This window comes from Euprymna scolopes, chromosome 32 (assembly GCF_053919585.1).
Source record: "Euprymna scolopes isolate OS-2025 chromosome 32, ASM5391958v1, whole genome shotgun sequence".
In the NCBI taxonomy this organism is placed as follows: domain Eukaryota; kingdom Metazoa; phylum Mollusca; class Cephalopoda; order Sepiida; family Sepiolidae; genus Euprymna; species Euprymna scolopes.
In genome coordinates this window covers 79,949,014-79,972,473 of record NC_136513.1, presented here as the reverse complement: position 1 = coordinate 79,972,473, position 23,460 = coordinate 79,949,014, and the positions used below count along the sequence as shown (strand labels likewise).

Sequence of the window (23,460 nt, the reverse complement as noted above, 5' to 3'; positions counted from 1 at the left end):
ATGTTTGATGGCATCAGACGTCAATTCGAATGTTTGATGGCATCAGACGTCAATTCGAATGTTTGATGGCATCAGACGTCAATTCGAATGTTTGATGGCATCAGACGTCAATTCGAATGTTTGATGGCATCAGACGTCAATTCGAATGTTTGATGGCATCAGACGTCAATTCGAATGTTTGATGGCATCAGACGTCAATTCGAATGTTTGATGGCATCAGACGTCAATTCGAATGTTTGATGGCATCAGACGTCAATTCGAATGTTTGATGGCATCAGACGTCAATTCGAATGTTTAATGGTATCAGACACCAATTCGAATGTTTAATGGCATCAGACACCAATTCGAATGTTTAATGGCATCAGACACCAATTCGAATGTTTAATGGCATCAGACACCAATTCGAATGTTTAATGGCATCAGACATCAATTCGAATGTTTAATGGCATCAGACGCCAATTCGAATGTTTAATGGCATCAGACGCCAATTCGAATGTTTAATGGCATCAGACGTCAATTCGAATGTTTAATGGCATCAGACGTCAATTCGAATGTTTAATGGCATCAGACGTCAATTCGAATGTTTAATGGCATCAGACGCCAATTCGAATGTTTAATGGCATCAGATGCCAATTCGAATGTTTAATGGCATCAGACGTCAATTCGAATATTTAATGCCATCAGATGCCAATTTAAATATTTAATGGCATCCGACGCCAATTTGAATATTTAATGGCATCAGATGCCAATTTGAAACGTTTGTTGCATCAAACATCAATCTTTAGTGGCATCAGAAATCAATTTAAACTTTATCAGCATTATACATATATACCAATCTCTCTCCTAGCATCTTGTGGAGTCATTGCATCCAACAAAGGAATAATTGCTGATACAAACATACGAGCAGGGTTATTATCATATAGATTTAGAGAAAGTGACTTTGGCAAAGTGTCGGAAACGGTTTACAAATTAAGAAATCACAATTGAAGATCACGCTCTGCAATTTCACATGTGCTAATGAATCAGTTCCACACCTTCCTGTCTCGTTAACTGCCGATCTGTCAAGAATCACTTGCGTAGTTCGTTCTAACTACAATACATCGGGTGGCGATGCCAACCGGCACCTAACACCCAACATACGCAAACGGATAGGCAATCAGCGGTAATAATGGTTATTACGACGTTAGTTGCGACAGTAATGGAAGATGTTTGACAATATTGATTTTACAGAACAACAGACAAGAAGGAGTCCAAATTACCGGATTAACAATTTATTTCGGGTTTAATCCTCTTTAAAATTCAAAACAGAAACATTTTGTAACTAATAAAGATATTTCGTAATCTATATTTATTAATCATAGTCATCCACTGTATCACAGTTCTTCAATGAAGGTAGACTAGCACCCATCCAAAATCAGGATTCAAACCTACAACCATCTAGTTGATAGTAGTTCTAACACCAAGCTATGGGATCGGCGCTCGTAAATCATATCTTCAAGGTCTTTATAAAGTGCTCCATTTGTTTACAAACAAAAATGACTTTTTTAACGATATATATATATATATATATATATATATCAAAACAATATGGCAATAATGTTTGCTAATCAGCAAAAACAGATGAAGCTTCCAATGAAACGAACTTGTAAAACCAGTTTGACAAGAAATGAATGACAGCTTAAAAATCGATTAATCACATAATTTTCTAGGAATAGATATTTTTTAATTTAAAACAAAACAAAGAAAAAAACATCATTGTGAAATGTTGTAATTCATAAAGATACTAAAGGAATACGAATCCTAGGCCGAGTACTTAATTTAACTTTCAGAACGGGATAAAATAGAAATAGTATGGTGTAATAAGCAGAATGGAAAAGTATATAGTCGCGATCCTGATTCAATCCCGGGCAACGTCGGGTCTTCTTGCTAGTTTACAAAAAAAAAAAAATAGTGAATCATATGTATCAACCTTGCTCATTTCTCGACACTTATCTAGTTTACGATCCAGTACCCAACAACTTTGTGTCTGTATCTTCCGGCAGGTTACATAAGCAGCTGAAAGATGCAGAAATGAAGAATGGCAGGCAGTTACTTCAAAAGGTAGCGTTCCCCCATCCCTGTGTTAAGAATGGCTTTCTATTTTGAAAACTATTTTTTAACATGAGGAATGAGGGGGGATTTCAAGTTGGCATATTTCAGTTAAAAAAATTCTTGATTTAATAAATTTCACGCTTTCCTTGAAATTCGTCGTCATCTAACAGCTACTTGGATAATCGCTCAGCATCTTCCAGCTGCTTATTTAATCTACTGGAGGATGCCGATGTCAGGTTGCTGAAGATCGGACCATAAACTGGATGAGTATCCATTTGTTATACATTATATTAATTAGAGAGTTTATTTCTTCCTTCACAGACTAACTAGCTTGGGTGCCTGGCGTTGCTCGAGTGTTTGGAGGTTTGTGTTGAGCAAAAAAAAAAAAATAAATAATAATTGTTAGTAGGCAGGCAGGCTCGTACCCGTACCACAAAGGAGGAAAACAACCCGGAAAAAAAAAGTGACATCTTTGCCGTTGCATCCATCGCCAAACCGGAAGTGGTGAAGGTTTAAATTAAGGTTAGACAATTTGAAAGAGGGGATGACTTTCGAAAAAATCGGCGAAAAAGGCGACCCCTCCCCGAAGGAAAGTGCCCAGTTGAGGGTGAAGGAATTGATGTTTTTAGCCAATTTTTTAGTATTTGTCGTCCGAAGGGCCCAACATTAAAACGATACCAATCTTGTGAAAATCCATCGCCTCTGTTTAAAGTTTCAGGCAGACATACAAACATACGTACATACATTTAAACAGACAGGTGAGATTTATATTATAGACTAGCGGGGGGTACCCGGCGTTGCCTGGGTGTTTGGAGGTGTGGGTGTTTTGGGGTAAATGAAAAGAAAAATCGTTGGCTGGGTGTCCCGGGTGTTTGTTTAAAAAAAACAAAAAAAACGAAGTCTTTGCGCGCAGTTGCAAAATAATAGTGTGAAAAAAAAAACGTGCGACGTTTAACAACAGGTGCCCGTTTTTGACGAATTAATGGCGTCAACTTTGAGTGTAGGATAGTGTTTTATTTACCGCGAGTCTGTTCACTTCTTTTTTATATATGAAAAAGCTTAATGAACATGCGGCGATCGAAAATTGTTGAATATTTATCTTTTGAAAGTCAGGCAAATTAAACAGACAGGTGACCCCGGTTGTTAACTCGTAGATATTATCATTTAGGCGCGATATAAAAAGTTTTAAGTTGTGAGGCGACCGATCGGTTCTCAAAAAAAAGCTTTTCTTGGACATACACGAAAAAGCACACACACAAGTATTTTTGCTTTTATATTTATAGAAGACTAGTGGGGGTACTGGGCGTTTCCCGGGTGTTTATAGGTGTGTGTGCTCGGGCGGGGGGTGTTAATCAAAACATAAGTATAAGCGAAGTAAATATTTAAAAAAAAAAAGAAATGTTAAAACTTTAAAAATTCGAGAAAAAAAACTAACGTAAGGCAAATGAACGATGTTAAATGTAAAAATCGAAAAAAACAACAACAAAAAAACGCGAATGTGATGGAAAAAGAAAACAGAAAAACGAACGTTAAAACTTCTTTAAAAAATCTAAAAAATAAAAATAAAAAAAAAAACACTGGCTTAAATAACCCTAAAAATGTTTTAAAAATAAAAAAAAGTCACGATGCGAACCCAAAACCTTTAGATATTGAGGACGCCCTCTAAGCAACTTAGCTAAGACGACGTAGACAAAATTGGATCGTTATTTATTTATTTAAACTAAATCATGTTCCGAAGTCATTTGCGCATGCGTAGAACCGAACTTGTCATAAGAGGACAGTTTTTGCTGACCCCTCCCCGTAGAAAACTGATGATTTTAGGATGAAAAAAATTAATGTTTTTTGGCCAATTTTTCGATATTTGTTGGACGAAGGTTGGAACTTTAAAATGATACCAATCTCGTGAAAATCCGTGACCCGCGTCGAAAGTTTTTGTGAGACATATAAACACACACATTTTCGCTTTTATATATATATATATATATATATATATATATATATATATATATATATATATATAGAAGATAACCCAAGAGACTTTACACTCTTTTTTTCACCATATACTTCCTTTTTTACATCACTTCTAGAACTGTTGTCATAACTTGGGTCGGTAAAGAGCATGAGTTATACAGCGGCGCATCTTTGATCTCGCTCATTCATATTAGATTGCACCCAATATGTAGTCATGAATTCAAAAGTAAAAAAAAAAAAAAAAAAATACGATTTGAGTGCCAACAACTGAAACCGAAACCAAAACTGGTGATGGGGATCATTTAAAAAAGAATGAAAAAAAAAAGAAAGAAAAAGAAAATAGAAAAAAAAGGTAAGGGCACAAATAAAAAGAAAAACGGTAGAAAAAATAGGAAGGGAAATAGAGGAAAGAGCAAATACGAAATACGGAAATACATATAAAAACATATATAAAAAGGGTAATATATATTACCGTGTTTTTGGTAAACAAGATTCAAGCAAGTGCGAACGGTCCACAGAGTTTTATCTATACATAGATAAAACAGTAGACGTATGTGTGTGTAACTATCTAATAGGTAATCTCTGAAAGTACTGGTCACATAGCACTGAAATTCTCATGAAATAATATTCATGCACCAAGAGTGGTTTATAGCGAATAATATCTTTGCTTACATGCAAGTATATCGCATACAGACATCGGCAAATTTACATGTAAAATGTTCATTACGCTTTAGGTGACATTTTGTTCTGTTTTTTTTTTTTTATGCGCGTTCTTTCGTTTTTTTTTGTTTTTTTTTTTTTCCTCAGGCTGGAACGTTCGGTTCTTTTTAATTTCAATTCTAACTAATGACACTAAGTCATTTTTTTATGTTTTTGTATTAAAAAAAAAAAAAAAATAACGAAATCATGCGTACATTTTACTCGCGGTTTGAAATTTGTAAATATGACAACAAACCTATAAATCTTTTTTACGATCTCATATTTACTTAATTTCATACATTATTTTTAGACAGAGGAGGGGGGATGACACACGGAATACGGACAGTGCTGAAATAATAACATTATTTAGAAAGCCATTGTTATTATGGGGAGGAGAAGGTATTATTTAAACTATTCTGTACTTTCACCTAACAATTTATTAAATAAGAAACTGACATGTATTATCTCTATTTTTGTTTAGTATTAGTTAACATTAAGTATCCATTTCTCAATCCAATTTCTTGATTAGTTTATTGTAAAGCAAGTGTTGCCTCATCACTAACTGCACTTTGAAATATTTATTTTTTGAGTAGCATGAATTTTAGATAAGGTGCTTAAGCATGAATTTTAAATAAGGTGCTTCTACAGTGTAGTACACATATTTAAAAAATACAAACAATTTATCATGAAATCATGTATTCCGAAAACTTGCTGAGTCATTTTCCGGAAGTGACGTCATGTGTTGATGATGGGGGGAGAAGCACGATTATGTTGCTTTAAAAAGTACTCTGGATGCTGCCAGGGATTACCAAACCTTTTTTTAGGTGAGGTCGGGGTGTGGTGAATTAGTGCCTGTTCGTTCTCCCAAGCATTACCACCACTTTTTCTGTTTATGGAGAGGGAGCCAGCAGAAGTTTTCGCTGAAATGCTGCGTCAGAACAGATACTACACTTTGATCTTAGCCAAAAGGCCAAGTAAGCGTAATATAGTTTTCTACCAGGCATTACCTCCTCCAAAAATAAAAAAATAACTGACACAGCATATATTTTAAGAGATGAGGAGGGGAATATGGAGTAAGCCGGTAATGGCTGAAGCAGCAGTTTATGATCTCAAAAATACTTTATTCCATATATATTTTAAAAGGATTAGGGAGGCCCGGAAACGGCTGAAGCAGTTTACGATCTCAAAATTACTTTATTTAATCTTAAAAGCTGAAACAGTCTACGATTTAGACATTACATTATTTCCTGTATGTTTTTAAAACAGTGACGTAGGGGATATAAAATCAGTCCAGGAAATGGCCGAAACCGTTTACAAGTTAAACATTACTATATTTCATTCATATTTTTATCAGTGGCGTGGGGTTTACAGAGTCAGTCCCGGAAATGGCTGCAACATTTTACGTTTTAGACATTAATTTATTTACTTTATATTTATAACAGTGTGGTGGGGGATAAGAAGTCAGTGCCGGAAATGGTTGAAACAGTTAACGATTTAAACATTACTTTATTTCATGTATATTTTTAACAGAGGGTATTGCATAGTTAATATTTTCGTAAGAGGGAGGCGATAATGTGGGTTAAAATTATGAAAAATGTTTGTCTAAATTAGTAACATATCCAAGAATTATGAAAAATGATTAAATGTGAATTAATTGATTGTTGTTTTTTTAATGAAATAATCGGCCCAGACAATATATCAAAGTTATTATTTTCGTGAGGGGGAAGGGGGGGTTAAATGTGGGTTAGAATTATTTAAAAAAAACATTGTCGAAATTAGTAACATATCCAGAAAAATGATGAAATGTGAATTAATCAACTGGTGTGTTTGTAATGAAATAATAAACCCAGACAAAATATCAGAGTTATTATTTTCGCAAGGATGGGGGCATTATGTTGGTTACAATTATAAAAAATGATTGTCGAAATTAGTAACATATCCAAGAATTATGAAAAATCATAAATTTTTTTAATTTATTGATTGGTGCGTTTGTAATAAAATAATCGGCCCAGACAATATATCAAAGTTATTTTTTTCGTAAAGAGTAAAGCAATAATGTATGTTACAATTATAAAAAATAATTACCGAAATTAGTAACATATCCAAGAATTATGAAAAATGGTGAAATGTGAGTTAATTGATTGGTATGTTTGTAATGAATAAATCGGCCTAGACAATATATCGAAGTTATTTTAGTAAGGGGTAGGCGATAACGTGGATTAAAAATATCAAAAATGATTGTCGAAATTAGTAACATATCCAAGAATTATTAAGAATAAATCGATTGGTGTGTTTGTAACGAAATAAACAACCCAGATAATATATCAAGGTTATTTTCGTAAGGGGGGGGGTCATAATATGGGTTAAAATTATAAAAAATGTCGAAATTAGTAACATATATAAGAATTATGAAAAATGATGAAAGGTAATTTGATTGATTGGTGCGTTTGTAATGAATTAATCGGCCCAGACTATATATTAAAGTTATTATTTTCATAAGGGGGTGCGATAATGTCGATTAAAATTATGAAAAATGATTGTCGAACTTAGTAACATATCCAAGAATTATGAAAAATGATGAAATGTGAGTTAATTGATTGGTGTGTTTGTAATGAAATAATCAACCAAGACAATACACATCAATGTTAGTATTTTGCGTAAGAGGGGGGGGGATAATGTGGGTTAAAATTATGAAAAATGATTGTCGAAATTAGTAACATATCCAAGAATTTATAAAAATGCAATGCGAGTTAATTGATTGGTCTGTTTGTAATGAAATAATAAGCCCAGACAATTTATCAGTTTATGTAGTTGATCAACAATATTTTTCTGAATTTTCAATGTTAACTTCTGGGAATGACGTCACAGTTGTAGTGATGAGTAGAAAGAGACATGATTATGTTGCTTTTTAACGTGCTCTGGAGTTCTCTATTAATTAACAAACCTTTAGTTTTGGGGTGGTGCAATCTCCCACAATGTCATATTCCAAATATATTGAATAACTATGGAATCATATTCCGGAAATTACATCATTTCTCTTACCAATGTGTTGTTGGCAGTTGTGGTAGTAAGGGGAGAGAACTATATTATATTGAAAATTGTGTTAAAGTAAAGGTTGCCTAATCGTCATTCGTATCAATGCATTTATGTAATTATTTGGAAAACCTACTGAGTTATGGTCAAGAAATGATATAATTTCACTTAAAATGATAGTGTCAGTAGCAGGAAGGGAAAGAACACAGTAATGTGGAATTTTGTAGTGAAGCAAGGGTTGCCTAATCACAAAGCTCCTCAACATATTTGTTTAATTGTTTGTAAAGCCTGCTGAGTAATCTTCTGAAAATGACGTCTTTTTTCCAAAAAATTTTGAATGTCGGTAGTGGAAAAAAATGAAACAGAGTAATGAAGAATATTATAATGAAGCAAGGGTTGTCTAATCACTTAACTTTGTCAATGTATTTATGCATTAATTTTTAAATCCTGCTAAGACATTTTCCAAAAATGACAATTTATCTTACAATAATAGTGCCGATTGTGAGGGAAGAAAGAAACACAGAAATGTTGATATTTATGATGAAGCAAGGGTTGTGAACTCATTAACCAACACAATGTATTTATGTATTAATTTGGAAATCCTAATGATCCATCTTCTAAAAATGATTTCAATTTTCTTAAAATCATGGTAGCCTTGGTGGAAAGAGAAATTATTTCATATATGTTGTACAATACCTGTCGAGAGTATGTTAAATTGTTTCATATATGTATATAAATTACCCATCCAAAGGTAGGTAAACATATTTTAAGTATGTGTTGTAAATTACCCGCCCCAAAATGTAAAATTATTTCATATACATTATGTAAATTACCTGTCCTAAGGAAGGCACAATTATTTCATATGTGTAATAGCCGTCCTAGGGTAGGTAAAATATTCTTTTGCTCGAAATAGTAAATGATACATGCACATTAAAAATTCTCCTCTCCAAAGAATAACAATTATATTCAAAATTAACTTCAATTTCCTCATTGTTTATAAGGTCCCGAGCAACGTCGGGTAGCCCAGCTAGTAATTATATTAATGTTTTTATTATCTATTAATGCATACCAGATTTATCTGTTCCACAACAAAAAAAAGCATTCACAAGAGATATCTCATGAAAATTTAATTTAACAAGTTTATTTTGGTTCTTGTGAACTTTTTTTTTTTCTTTTTAGAAAACGGTTACGATTCTTTTCGATAAACGTGCTACCAACATTCGCTACTGGCCATTGGCAAGATGTTTCTGATAATTAAAAAAAGAAAAACTAAGTTTCTGAATAAAGATTTTCGATTTCAGGATTTGTGAAGATACTTTAGAATTAAAGATTCAAAAGATACAGTAAGAAAGATTCTTATCAGGCGATTAGTCTGCTTTTAATATGAGATCAATAAAAAAAGAAAGACGGATATTCTTAAAAAATACGCCTCTTAGATATGTGCATTTCTGATCAAAATATCATTTTAAACAGTTCAACATGTCTGCAGCGGCTCCTGTAACCAATGCTGAAAACATCACAATCCAATAAGCCAACTACTGTTTGAACAGGGAGAGACGAACAGCTTGTTTCTGTCGATCACACAAGGCCATCGAATTTTTCACAAAGGAAATGAAAGAAAACACCATGCTATGCAAGGTTATTTTTTACAAGGGTGTCACCACTTATCAAGGCCCAAAGGTCACTCAAGGACAAGGGTTAATGAGTGCACGGTAGTTATCAGTAAAACAGTGTAGTAATTGTTAACAGTGGGAATTTGATATAATTTGATTATTTAAGGGGACGGCTCAGCAAGAACTTGTTTACATTGAACTTGAAGACAACAATATTGCAATCAGTTGGAAAGCATGCCAGCAGAAAAGATTTCCACAGGCGGGCAGTTCTAGGAAATAAGCTTTGTTCATGGAATCCACATTTAGATTTAGGCACAAACAGAAAGTGGGGGAAAATTGTTGATAGTGGTTGTAGTCTATAACGTATCGAAAACTTAAGCATGACAGACCAAAAAACCCTACTTCAAAACTAAAGAAAATGTGCATTCAAAATTAAGCCTAACAGACCAAAGAAAATTTTATTTCAAAAGGATGTGTGGCAGACGAAAGAAAATGCTATTTTAGCAATAAGCATGACAGCCTTAAGAAATTTTCAACTTAAGCATGTCAGACCAAATAAAATATTTTAAACTGACTCACGACTCTCTCTCTCTCTCCCTTTCCTCCACTGGCTTTTTTTTTTATGACAGATTAAAGAAAATACGATTTCAAACTTTAAACATCACTATCCAATAAGCCAACTACTATGTGTCAACAAGAGAGACAAACTTTATGTGGACGCTTGAACGCGTCTGTAAACAAGCCAGAAGGTTTAATTTTAACCATTTACCGCAAAATTGTACTTTCAAGTCGCCTTTCAAAAACAAAACAAAACAAAAATACTTGTATAGGAAATATTCTTACTCTAATGGCTTGTCAGCCCAACTGGTCTTCAAAGTACTTCTTTTGGTGATTTTTTTCTTTTATCCCTGACTTCTTTTGGTGATTTTTTTTCTTCCCCCCTTTATCCCTGACTTTTGGGAACAGTGTCTCACAGGCGGGCAGTTCTGGGAAAGAAACTTTATTCATAAAATCAGCGTTTAGATTTAGGCACAGATAGAGAGTGGGGGAAGGGGATCGTATATAGTGGTAGTAGCTAGTCGTGTATTTTTATGAAAGTTTGAAAAGTTTGAAAATATAAAACTATTAATTCCATTAATGGTTTCCTTGGATGGCTTTGTTTTATGGCATATCAAGAAAGTAGGTCGGGGCGGGGGTACTTTCAGAACTCCAGCTTACTCCCTATTTCGTCTTTTTTAAAAAACTTTTGTTCACCTTAAACATTAACGTTTATTATGAATTAGGGGCCAGATTTATAGGGGCATCCTAAATGGGGAGTTGTGCAGCAAGATGTTTGTTCACATTGCCTTTAAACTTCTGCATGTTGGTACAACTAGGGAAAGAGGTAGCAGGGAGGGAATTCCAAAAGCTAGCAGTTCAAAAAAAAAAAAAAAAATAGAGCTGCTGGAGGAGAAAACCGTTCAGTACTTGGGAACAAAGAGGTGAGATTTAACTGATTGTCAGGTTGATCAGGACTTTTTTTTACGTCAAAGGGACCTCTTGAGTGGGGAATTATGTGACAAGATGTAGTTCACATTACATTTATACATATTGGTATAACCAAGAAAAGAGGGAGCAGGGATGGATTTCCAAATCCCCACAGTTCGAGGAAAGAAGTTATTGAAATGGAAAGCTTTTGAGCACTCAGGAATTCCTACAGTGAAAGAGTGGGATTTAACTGATTTCCAGGTATCTAGGTATTTATGCCAAAGGAGTATCAGCACAGCAAGTTCGTCAGAACATATTCGATTAACCTACTTGTAGAACAAGCATGGGGATGCAACATTGTAGCAATGGAACAGGGGCTGGAGCTTGGTAAACATTTTAGGACCATATCCAAGAAGGAGAGAGATTTGGGGTTGGAGCACCAGCTTAGATATGCCAATAATTCCCCACTAGCGGGACCTGTAGAAATTCCACAGGGAACTCATTTATATGTAATATATTGATGTTGGTATTCTGTAGATGTTCAGCATAAATGGAGATGCTCTGATATTATTGTAGCTCTTTTTGTTAAAACTGCAAAAGTATTTATCCAAACTAGCAGGGATGCCCGGCATAGCCATGTCATAAAATATGCTTAAATATGATATTTTAATGCTTGTAGATTTCGTATATATTACTACAGAGTTAATGTTCTATCAATTTTTATATATTATAAAGTTGAGAGTTGCGATTTCAAAAATAAAAAATATATCTATATGACTTGGGTTCATCAGCTGGAATCAAACTTATGAATATATAAATATAACTTTAGTTTCTTTAGTTATAATCGAAACTGAAACCAAGACTTATGAAGAATTTTTGATAAAATTTTTTTATAAAATAGATTGTAGTGCCATCAGCTGGATGAAAAATAGATTGGAGTGCCATCAGCTATAATCGAAACCAAAACCAAAACTTATGAAGAAATGGAAGTACATAACAATTAAACGACCCAGATGTAAGCGTGACACACACGCTATCATATTATTATATAGATGCATGCACAAATAGAGATATATGAATAAGTTTTCAGAATGGTAGTGGGAGCTCATTTTCCTCGAAGCAGCCTTGGTTCTCACATTTCAGGAGTAAGGCCGCTCATGATTGACAAAAGTGATTGTGGTAATTGGAGACACTCTACTTGTTTGGAAAGAAGCCAGCCCAACCCGACCAGAGCAATAACCGTTTCAGACATTCAAACACTACTAGATGTAGAATCTTGTATGGTTTCAAGAATGATGGATCAGGCAAAATCATTCAGTTAAATCACAGATTCCACAGATGCTTTCGGTTTCGATTCTAGCCAAATAATTTTTTTTTTTAAACTTTTGAAATCACTACTATAATAATATATATGAAATCTGAACATATTAAAATATCGTATTTAAGCGTATTTTACGACCGGGCAAAGCCGGCCCGCCCTACCTCTCTAATCAAAGCATAATGGAACATTCCAGGCTTTTTATAAACCAGCTTTCTCGTGCACTTGTGTATTTGTAACTGAACTGGTCGGACAGTTAAGAACCGATTTCTAAATTCAATGCTCAATAGATTTTTGTATCGATTTTTATATGCTAAGCTGACTAGCTATATTTATTGTATTCGATTTAACACCAATTTTACAGACATGCATTGGAAGATTTAAGATTAGTCATTTTGTAAACTTGTAATATGAATTCATCAAGCAGTTATGAAAATCAGGTGCTGTTTTAGTAACATCCAAATCCAAATAGCAAATAATCCTGTGTTACTCTCCCCTTAATCTGAGCTTAGTTTCAAGCTCAAACACTAAAAATAAATTAGAGGTATTTTTGTCCCGATGTAAGCATTGTACAAATTTGAATTCAAATTTACAAGTTTAAGAAGCCCATGTAATGTAAAATTATTTACTTAAAATAAACTAAGTTTCGGTGATATAAGATCATTTTCAGACATACAACAAGTTTGCATATTTTTTTATTATCCTTTTCCCTCCTCCTGGCATGGTGCCACTAGCAAACTGGAATCCATATGATGGTCAACAGTGATTTTTTTTTTTTCAAATGTTGTAATCAGGAAACTCGTGTGAAATCTCATTTATAAAACTGTCTGTCTGTCTCCATTTTTTCAAAATGTATCTCCTTCAAAACGAAAGGTCGCAGAGCAATGAAAGTGACTTAAATGATTGCATTTTTTGTGGAACTTTATGGGTCTTTACTTGGTTAAAATAGTTGTTAAGTCCAATTTAAAAGAAACTAGCCTGGTTGCCTGGCGTTGCCAGGGTGTTTGGAGGTGTGTCTTGAGCAAAAAAAAAAAAAAAAAAAAAAAAAAAATGGTAGTAGACAGGCGAAGGAGGAAAAGAATATGAATAAAAAAATAACATGACGTCTTTGCCGTTGCATCCATTAGACGTGGCGAAGGTTTAAATTAAGGCTAGTCAATCGAAAAGAGGGGATGACTTTTGAAAATATCGGCGAAAAAAGTGACCCCTCCTTGTAGAAAAGTGTCCAGTTGAGGGTGAAGGAATTAATATTTTTACCCAATTTTTCGGTATTTGTTGTCCGAAGGGTCGAGCTTCAAAATGATACTGATCCCGTGAAAAATCGTCACCTCTGTCGAAAGTTTTACATACATTTAAACAGATAGGTGAAATTTATATTATAGATGGTAACTTGGCAAGCATAATTTTACTTGGAGTACGCTTCTACGCCTGCGTAAATATATATACTTTGTTAATCTTAGTTTATTTTCAGCTATTTCTTATCCAACTGACAATGGCTGATTCAATGATGTCTCAGGCTGGAGACCTAAATGTTTTGGTTTCAGTTTCGATTCTAGCTAATGGCACTCAATTTTTTTTTTTTTTTTTACTTTTGATATCATAACTATATACTGGATACAATATAATAGGAAATAATCGATACATTGATGAGGCGTCACACAAACAAAAACGAATGATAATTCACTTACACACTATTAGTACTGTACTGAAGTGGCGCTCATTCTAGATGGGTTGAACCGGTTTCCTCCAAAGGAGGGAGTTTCATAGGAGTATGAAATTTACAAGCGGTCATAAGTCGCATGTATATCCCTGTTAGGGGAGATGGCGGCGTTGGATCTTTATAACTCTTGGAAGGTGTCGATGCCCTTCTATTCCGAAATAGTCTGCTATTCCTAAATGGTCACCAATCTGATAATGACCAGGCTCAACATTACCTGACTTTGGTAAGTTAATGTAATTGTGAATTGTATATTACTCACACTGGTAGCGTCTTTCAGTCTTAACAGACTATGGATACCCACTGTAAGGGTGTCTGTCTGTGAATTTTTTTTGTGGCAAGAGTTGCGCAATATCCAACCCCACCTCTACTGAATCAGCGTTGTTAAATGCCAGTGGCAAGTGGAAGTTCAGGACGACTTGAAATAATTCCGAGATAAGCAGAGAGCACATACAGAGCCTAGAATTCCCAAATAGTCACCCATCTGGTACTAACCAGGCTCAATGTTGCTTAACTTCGGTGATGTGACGAGAACCGGTGTGTCAACGTGACTATGCCATATACTCATACTACAAACAAAACACGCAACTCTAAGCCTCCTGACTAATTACTGAACTTTCTTTTACACGAATTCCGCATAATTTTTTTCTAAACGAAATTGACGAAAAGTAACTTTCATATTCTTAGAACATTATAGAAATAAAATGTTTTATTATAAATTTTCTGAATTTTTCTTACACAAAACTCTGGTGTATTTAGTTAGCAGTTGGTAAATGGTGGTCCTTCTCTTATTTCTGTTTTAATATACTCTTTAATCTGTCGCTTTAATACGCCGTTTTAATATGCTATTTTATCTGCCATTTTCCTTCGTTCGCTATAGTAGAACATTTATACCGATATTTTATCACCAGCGTATATTAAATGTCAGCGTGGTTCTTGACAATTCCAAATGACGAGATCGTCATCCAAAAATAACCTAAGGCCAGGCACAAACTTACAGAAGAACGAGGGAGGATGGGGATGGAAAGAGAGTAAGAAAGAGAGAGGGTGAAAGAAAGAGAGAGTGAGAGAAAGAAACAGGATGAGAGAAAGAGAGAGGGTGAGAGAAAGAGAGAGGGTAAGAGAGAGAATGAAAAGAGGAAAATGCTGAAAGAAGATAATTAAGAAGGTTTCTAAGATGAAAATCGACACAACATCCTTTTTAGTTTATTAAATACAACTACAAGAAAAGAAAAGAAAAAAAAACAGATTTAAAAATAAAGAAAAAAGAAAGCGAAAAATTGAAATTAGAAACCAAATGATTTTGCCACATGCAAAAGGCAAATCAAATATCCTCCAGTTTATCCGGGGTGCAATTTATTTAAAAAAAAAAAAAAAAAAAAAAAGAATAAAGGAAAGATTTGCACTGATTTTCTTGCTTAAAGTTTTTTTGTTTTGCTTTGTTTTTATTTTTTAATTTATTTTTTTGTTCATTTCAAAATCTGGACAAAAATCACATTTTAATATCTTTCATGTTCAACCACCGCCACCTTCCTCCTCCTTCCTATGAATTTGATTTTAAAGCAGTTGTCAAGTCTTAAATCATTTCTGACATTCTAATCATTTACTCCATGAAAACGTAAAATTCAATATTTAAATAAAAAACCTTTAAAATTTTTTTCATAATTATTCGCCACAGCATAAGGGTTAATTAGATAAATTGACGGTCGAAATGATGATGGATATTATGAGAGGATTGAAAATTATAGGAATTTATTTTATTTAAGCAAAAAACGTACATTTGTCGTCAAATAACCGCCTCCATTTTTTTCTCCTTCTTTCTTTCTTCGCCCCCACTCCGTCTCTTACCGGCTAAACACGAGTGAAAGTTCGCCAAACACGAGTGAAAGTTCGCCAAACACGAGTGAAACGTTCTCCAAACACGAGTGCATTCACCACCGTCGCGTGAAACGTTCGACAAAAACACGAGTGAAACATGCGGCTAAGCACGAGTGAAACGCACGAACATATATCAACAAAACAGGCAATTTAATTTTTACCCTTTAGACGAAATTAATTTAGATGCAATCAACAACCCCCCAATCTACTCTTGAGTGCATAAATTTCGTTCAAGAATTAAATAGAGTCGTTTGTTTGTTTTCGTGGGGACCAACCTCACTAATATTACGTCGGCAAAATGAATACAGCTTTCTGGCCAAGCCGGGGAAACTCGCCCAGGGAGCAACGACTGGCGCTACCAATCACGTTGTCCTGAGCAGCAGTTCAAACAGTCCTTATCAGGGCTAATAAGTTTTTCACAAATGTGATTCACCACTGCTTGCTTCTTGAGACCCACCGGCAGCGAACTTCACCTCCAGTCTCCAGTGCTCCAGCACCTCCAGCTCACGCCTGCAGCTTTCCAGCCCTTGGTACCTCTCAGCTCGCTCCAGCTCCTGCAGCTTTCCAGCCCTTGGTGTCTCCTGCAGCCTCGTTTGCCACCTTGCTCGCACTTGGCTCCCTTCCGGTTGTACGTTCCTAAACACTGATCCCTCCATTCTCAGTGTTGTCCGTTCCTAAACACTGATCTCTCCGTTCTCAGTGTTGTACGTTCCTAAACACTGATCCGTCCATTCTCAGTGTTGTACGTTCCTAAACACTGATCCCTCCATTCTCAGTGTTGTACGTTCCTAAACACTGATCCGTCCATTCTCAGTGTCGTCCTTTCCTAAACACTGATCCTTCAGTTCTTAGTGTTGTCCGTTCCTAAACACTGATCCCTCCGTTCTCAGTGTTGTCCGTTCCTAGACACTGATCCCTCCGTTCTCAGTGTTGCACGTTCCTTAACATTGATCCTTCCGTCTTCCGGACCGCTTTGATGTCCAGCTGATCACTCCAGACCCAATGAACAACCCTGAACCACGCTACGTCTAGAGTACCTGTTCCCGACCTTAGCCTCCAGTGACGTGCGGCCTTCCAGGCGACCAGCAACCCGATCCACCGATTAATTTTTTTTGCTTCCTTTAAAAAATAAATAAAAGGCGAATCCTTGCCTTTAACCAAACAATCCGTGTCTGTCGTTCTTCTTTGCCTTTTGGCTGTTTACCGTCTGCCTGTGTCTACCTTGTTAGTTGTTGGGTCGATTGTCCCCAGACGACTGGTCCCGCAACACATTCATAACAAAGGATTTTTTTTTTTTAATAGAAAAGCAAAAACAATACTTCTGAAGTTCATCCTTTGCAACCCGAATAGTATTTTGGGGAAGGGGAGGGAGAGAGAATCGATGTTTATCCAATTTCATCAAATTTACCCTAAGTATTTACCACCAAAATACCACATTCACTCAGTGGCTTGCTTTTACATGATCCCCAGTTTGTTTTAAAAAGATTTTATTTACCAAAAAGTTTATCCTGAAGAATGAGATAACATTTACAAATATTAAATAAAAATTCATTTTTGCCACCCACTTCGCTCTCCCCCCACTTCAACTCCCATTTAGAAATCGATCTGTTAATTTTTGGAGCACCTAGAAAACAGTGGGCAGTCAGGTTAGGAAGGGCCTTATTGAAATTTGTTTATGTAACAACCATTGATCGCTCGACTTCCTTGGCCCCTTTTAGAGCCCCATGGATTAGCCAACAGGTAACCCAATCACAGCTCCCTCAAGACTCATGTGAGCCAGTTTATAAAAGACCCTTGTACACTAAGTGCTGGTCTCTTTTCTTCTTTTCACCTTAAACAGAACGGTTGGCCCTTCAATGTTAAATATACTTGACGACAGTTGCTGAGTTGCTTGGTTAGTTGTTTTTATTTTATGGCATATCAACCCTTTTCAGGTTATTTAATGCCGAATCCAGTTATTTTGAAGGAGATTTTTTTAATAAAATACATTTTTTTTTTCAAGTCGATTTCTATTTAACCCATAGTTGGAACTCTAACAGGTACTACCACTTCGGATCGGAGTGGACCTGGGAGCAATGGCAATTAAAGGGTGGCTCCACACTCCCCAAAGCCCACAAGCTGGGACCTCACCATTGGATATAGTTTAAAGTCATATACAGGACCGACACTTGCTGAGAGCCAATCCACTCCTTATTTCATCTTTTTTACCATCTTGGACAAGAGTTTACTTCATCTCGAGAAAGCTTTCAGACAGCATTTACAATTTAGCCATTACTCCCCTCCCTGCCCTGGAGTCCCAAGTTTGGTTGCTAGCAGCCTGACTACATTGCGACATTTTGTATTTATGATGCTATTCACCTAGGGTGGCTTGAGCCAGTACTAAATAAATTTGCCGCATCATGAGTTAAGACAATCCATCCAGATCTGTCCACTACGGACTCCTCAGCACGCTTCAGACATTTGTGATTCCACTCTACGCTATCATGGGAGGAAGTACTAACAAGAAAGTTCCTTTCTTCGGGGAGTCAGAGGTCAAAGTGATTGGACATGTTTTTTGTAGTTTTGTGGCTACAATGCAAAATGTTTCTTAGGAAGATGCAGTTCATCTGGATGTGCAAGCTGTAAATTACTGTAACAACTAAATAAAATCCCCAGAGCAATTTAATGGGGTTATTTGTTGTTCGCTTTAATGGTTTCTTTTATTCGCGCCACAAAGAGAAGGAAAGAAAAAAAAAAGAAAATATTTCTGTGACTGTTACTAGTGTTGAGAATGTCACTATCCAAAGAGCCAACTACAATGTTTCAACAAGAGAGACGAGCATCCGTTTCTGTTAATAGCATAATGGGGTCAAAGAACACTTTACGCAATGTTATAATTTGTTTATTTCCACTGCTATACTCTTAATTGTCTTATAATGAGAGAGGGGGGGCAGATGGGATCTTGCAAGTGACGTCATTGCAAGAGGTGAGTGACAATTATCAGCCTCGATTTGAACCTGTACTTCTGATGGGATTCACTTAGGGTGAATTGAGCCGGCTCCAAGTGAATTTGCTGTATTACACATCAAGGCAATGCATTCAGGTCTGCTGCTGCTGCTGACTCTTCAGCATACTTCAGCCATCATCACTAGGCCTATGACAACGAAATATTCTTTTCATTGTTGTGACTCTCGAGTATATATCCGACACAGTTAATAAACCGAGAACCACATCACTATATAAATGCATATAAGATATCAACGGATACACATTCGAGAGTCAAAACAATGAAAAGAATATGCTGTTGTCCTAGCTCTAATCAGCACACACCAAAGATACAAGTGGGCAGATTAAAGCTTCCAAGTCGGTAAAAATTTCTTAAATTAACCTAAACCCGACCAATACTTTGCATCATTAGAATATAAAATTTTAAACATTTGCAAAAAAGGGATAAGCATAAGTGGTGGGGGTGGGGGGTGGCCGGCAAAAAATACAGACAGAAAGAAAAGAAGAGGGAAGAGCATTGTATTAACCATTTAAACACTATATAGCATCAGCGTGTAATACAGTGTAATATCACTTAATGTGTTTTCTATATTTACAGAAACTAAATCGATACGATCTTAATATTTGGAGGTATTGCACTTCTTCATCGAATTCCACCAGAAATAACACAAAATTCACAGGATATTTAGTCAAGTACTTCAGCAAAAACCATATACTTTATTTCATACTTGTGACGGCATTCACCCGAGGTAAGTTCTTTTGAAATCTCTACACATTTAACTATAAAGTTGTTATTTTTCACGATTACCGTAAAAACCCGTTAAATATTTTCGTAAACGTAAGGATACACTTATGAGGGATGATCTATCGATTTTAGTTTTACTAATAGCTTAAAATCAATAGATATTATTTTAGTATTACTATCAGCAGTAGAATATTTTTCTTTAAAGAAAATCAAATAAAAAAAACAATTAAAAGAATCGTTGTTGGCATCGGAAAATAGGCACAAATTTTTTCGATACGGATTCCCAAAAAATTCAGATTTTTTCGATTCCCGATTCCAATTAATCGTCCCAACACTAATATATATATATATATATATATATATATATATATAATATAAGAGATTTACAAACATATTTTTGATGTGTATTAATTTTAATATATCTTGTGTTTTAATCTCCCTTTAATGTCGTCTTCTGAAGAATCATTTTCTCAGATTTTTTTACGTTGCAACATCTTGTGTTCAGGATCTTGTGTTATCTTTTCTTAATTATAAGCTGACTACACTAGCAAACTGTCATTCTTCAAAATTATTAAAAAGCAGGACCCGTCTTATAATTTCTGTGACTAAGTTCAGCATTGCCCCCCCCTCTCATTTAGTCCCCAAAGTCCCCAGAGGACATCAAATTCTGGTGAAAATAAATAAACGGTGTAGTTTTAGGCCTTAACATATGTAAATTTGAGTTCTGCACCATGCAAAACAAAAGAAATGACTAAGTCCATCATTTGCCACCTCCCCTCCCATTTAGCTCCAAAATACCCCAAGGCCTTAATATATTCAAATTTGAGTTCAGCACCATGCAAAACTGCTAAATAGACATACACAGAAAATTTTGGACAAATATGGTAAAATAGTCCCAAAAATAAAGTGTTTTTATTAGCCCTAAAAGAACCCCTGGGGCACACCCAAGAATTATCGCAAAGTATAAACAAACAAAATTATATAGAAATCAGTTAGTTACAACTTTTCAGAAAGTTTTATAAAATTCCAAGGCATCAATTTTTTTTAATAAGCACAAAAATGTCAATTTACGCCATTTTAACCCGAAAGGCACCTAGAAAATCCCTTCTGTTACTTTTTACTTATATCATGTTTAATGTTTGTGCAAAATTTAAAAAGATTCCAAGGCGTAGTTATTGAGAAAAGTGTGAACAGACAAATGGAAGAATGGACAAACAGACAAGGGTGAATTTATAGGTCCACCCTCCTTTTGTCGCGGCACCAAAAATCATGTTATTATTTAAAGACTGAATGTAACGTGACTACAATTTTGAGATGACAATTGATAGTTTGTATTGATTTGCATTATTCTGATTACTGTCCTCATCTTGAGTGTTATTCACGAAACATTTCAGTCGATGTTCAAAATAGACGCCATAGCTTTTTTTTTTTTTTTTTTTTTTTTTTTTATATTTTCACCCCAAACAAGGCAAATTGCCACTTTGGTGTAGGGGGCTACTATCAGGGGCAACAACTACTGGGGTACTATGTAGGGATTTGGGCAGCAAGATGTCGGTTCACGTTACACTTGAACTTCTGCACGTCAGTACTGTTGGGGAAGCAGGGACCTGGAATGGAATTCCAAAGTTTAGCGGTTCTGGGGAAGAACCTATTGGAGTAGAAAGATCTTTTACATCTAGGGATCTCTACAGTGTGGGGGTGGGATTTAGCAACCTGTCGGATTTGTCGAGGGTGCTCACATCGTGGGGGCACAAGTGATTGCAGTTCGTCAGAGCATTCACCACTAAAATACTTGTAGAACAGGCAGAGGGATGCAACATTTCGTCGATGGGACAGAGGCTGAAGCTTAGATGCCAGTTCAGGGCCTATCAGGTTTGCGACTCTCTTTTGAACCTTAGTTGAAGCTTAGTGGAGGATGCCTTTTCTCTTCCCTGCAACCTCTTTCCCACAGAAGAGGCATTGTGAGCCTGTCTCTGCTTTATCGTTATTTTCATGGCAAGTGCTCGTTTGAGCTTCAATCTATGGACCCCCATCCCATCAAACTTTCACAAAAAAACACTCGTCTAGCTAAAACCACTATCAATAATTCCCCACACTCTTTATCTATGCCTAAACCAAAACGTAGATTCCATGAACAAAGCTTCTTTCGTAGAACTGCACGCCTGTGGAACTCTTCTGTTTGCTTGTTTTCCAGCTGACAATTTGGTAGTCTTCAAGTCCAACATAAACAAATTCTTGATGAGCCATCCCCTTAAGTAATCCAATTTACCAAATTTCCACTACTAACAATTACTATGATATTATCCCATTGACTACTGTATGCTCTTTAACCCTTATCCTCGAGTGGCTTTCGGTGACTCTTATGTCAAGCAAAAAAAAAAAAAAAAGTAACCTCCAATCTTCTTCACTTGTATTTTGTCAAACTTGAAAATCTTTCTTACGATCTCAGAAATCTGCACAGAATTTTGTACAGAACTATGATCATTAATCCATGGGGTAGTATTTTTTCTGATAGAAGTTATAAGTAATTCGTAATTCAATTCTTTGGAACAGTCACACTGGGGATTAAACCTTCAACCTTTAACCTCCAGAAAAGTGTCACTTGCAGCTGAATTAACCTAGTAGTTTACCCATTACACCACACAGTTAACACTTATTATTTACACCATACAGTTAACACTTATTATTTTATGCATTAAATATTTAGAGAGAATTTGAATGTCTACTAAACACTGTCCTAGCATGACTCCTGTCTCTCTGTACAGGGTTTTGTCAGGAGAACATGGCATGAGGACACTTCACCAGACGTTGCGAATGAAAGCCTTGCAAAGAAACAAAGGAAAGAAATTTAACACAGGTTTTTTTTTTTCAGTATAAAAAAAAAAATAAAAGCATTTATTACCAGTCGTTTCCACACCAAGCCACCTGACATGTATTTCCCAAGCCAGCGACAATATGGTCAATTAAGTTTCTTATTCTGCAACTATAACCAGCTGTTATGTCTGTAATTCGTTCCACCATATACTGTTGTCCGAAAATCTTGTTAAAAGTTGGGAGAATAAATCAGTCTTGCATGTAAAAGTTCCTATCATCCCCTATGTAGTTAAAAAGAAAAACTGCCATGTTGACACGTACGTTTTCTCCTCCTGCATCGGCACATGCTTTTTTTTTTATCCTCGGCTTTGTTTTCCCTTCTCTTCCTTCAATCCTGCTGTGACGGCATGCTTATACCACGGCTTGGTCATCTGCATACTTGGCTTTGTTACACGAATACATAGACGCACTTAAATCCGTACTCCCTCTAGATACAGTCATAGGGAACCCGAAGATTCACACTTAAATAAATAAGATATATATTTTTTTACGTTAAAATGTCTCGTGCTTGTATCAATGTTTTTCACTTATCATCTGAGATGAAAAAAATATCCAAAAGACAAACAGCATTAATACATTTCTTTAACAGTAAGCATCAAAGACTTTTGGTATTCATGCTTGACTACCAATTCCTTTGACAATTCAGATTCTTCCACCATTTCCATCAACCAAAGACAAACATGGCTGCTTAAGTGTTTCCACAAATTAAGGTAATTTGGAAGGTGAGACAACCGAGAGGAAATGCAAAGCCAAACCGTAATTAACACAGACAACTAATAAATTGTCATTGTTGACACAAGTTGGCACAAGTATATAGAAGACAAAACTTTTCTCTCCCCCCCCCCAAAAAAAAGAAATCTTAACGGATAAATTTTATACTTTTAAAGAAATGAGTAAAAGTTTCCCTTTTCCGTGGTGTGTATAGACGATTAGACACTCGGCGTCTGAAACCCAAGATCTCTATCATCTGTGGATACAATCACTCAGATGCCAATGTTAAGTTTTTATAAGAGGTTTATTAATATTCTCTATTCGGAACAGGGTGAGGGTCGCTGAACTTGTGTAGACT

The 23,460-nt window shown here is 35.6% G+C and overlaps 1 protein-coding gene across 1 annotated transcript in view; it reads right to left on the bottom strand.

Annotated features, from left to right (window-relative positions):
• The window catches only part of LOC145256176 (protein MON2 homolog), a 1,437,553-nt gene that overhangs the window by 206,132 nt on the left and 1,207,961 nt on the right, over positions 1-23,460 (bottom strand). The gene's annotated exons all lie outside the window — the stretch shown is intronic.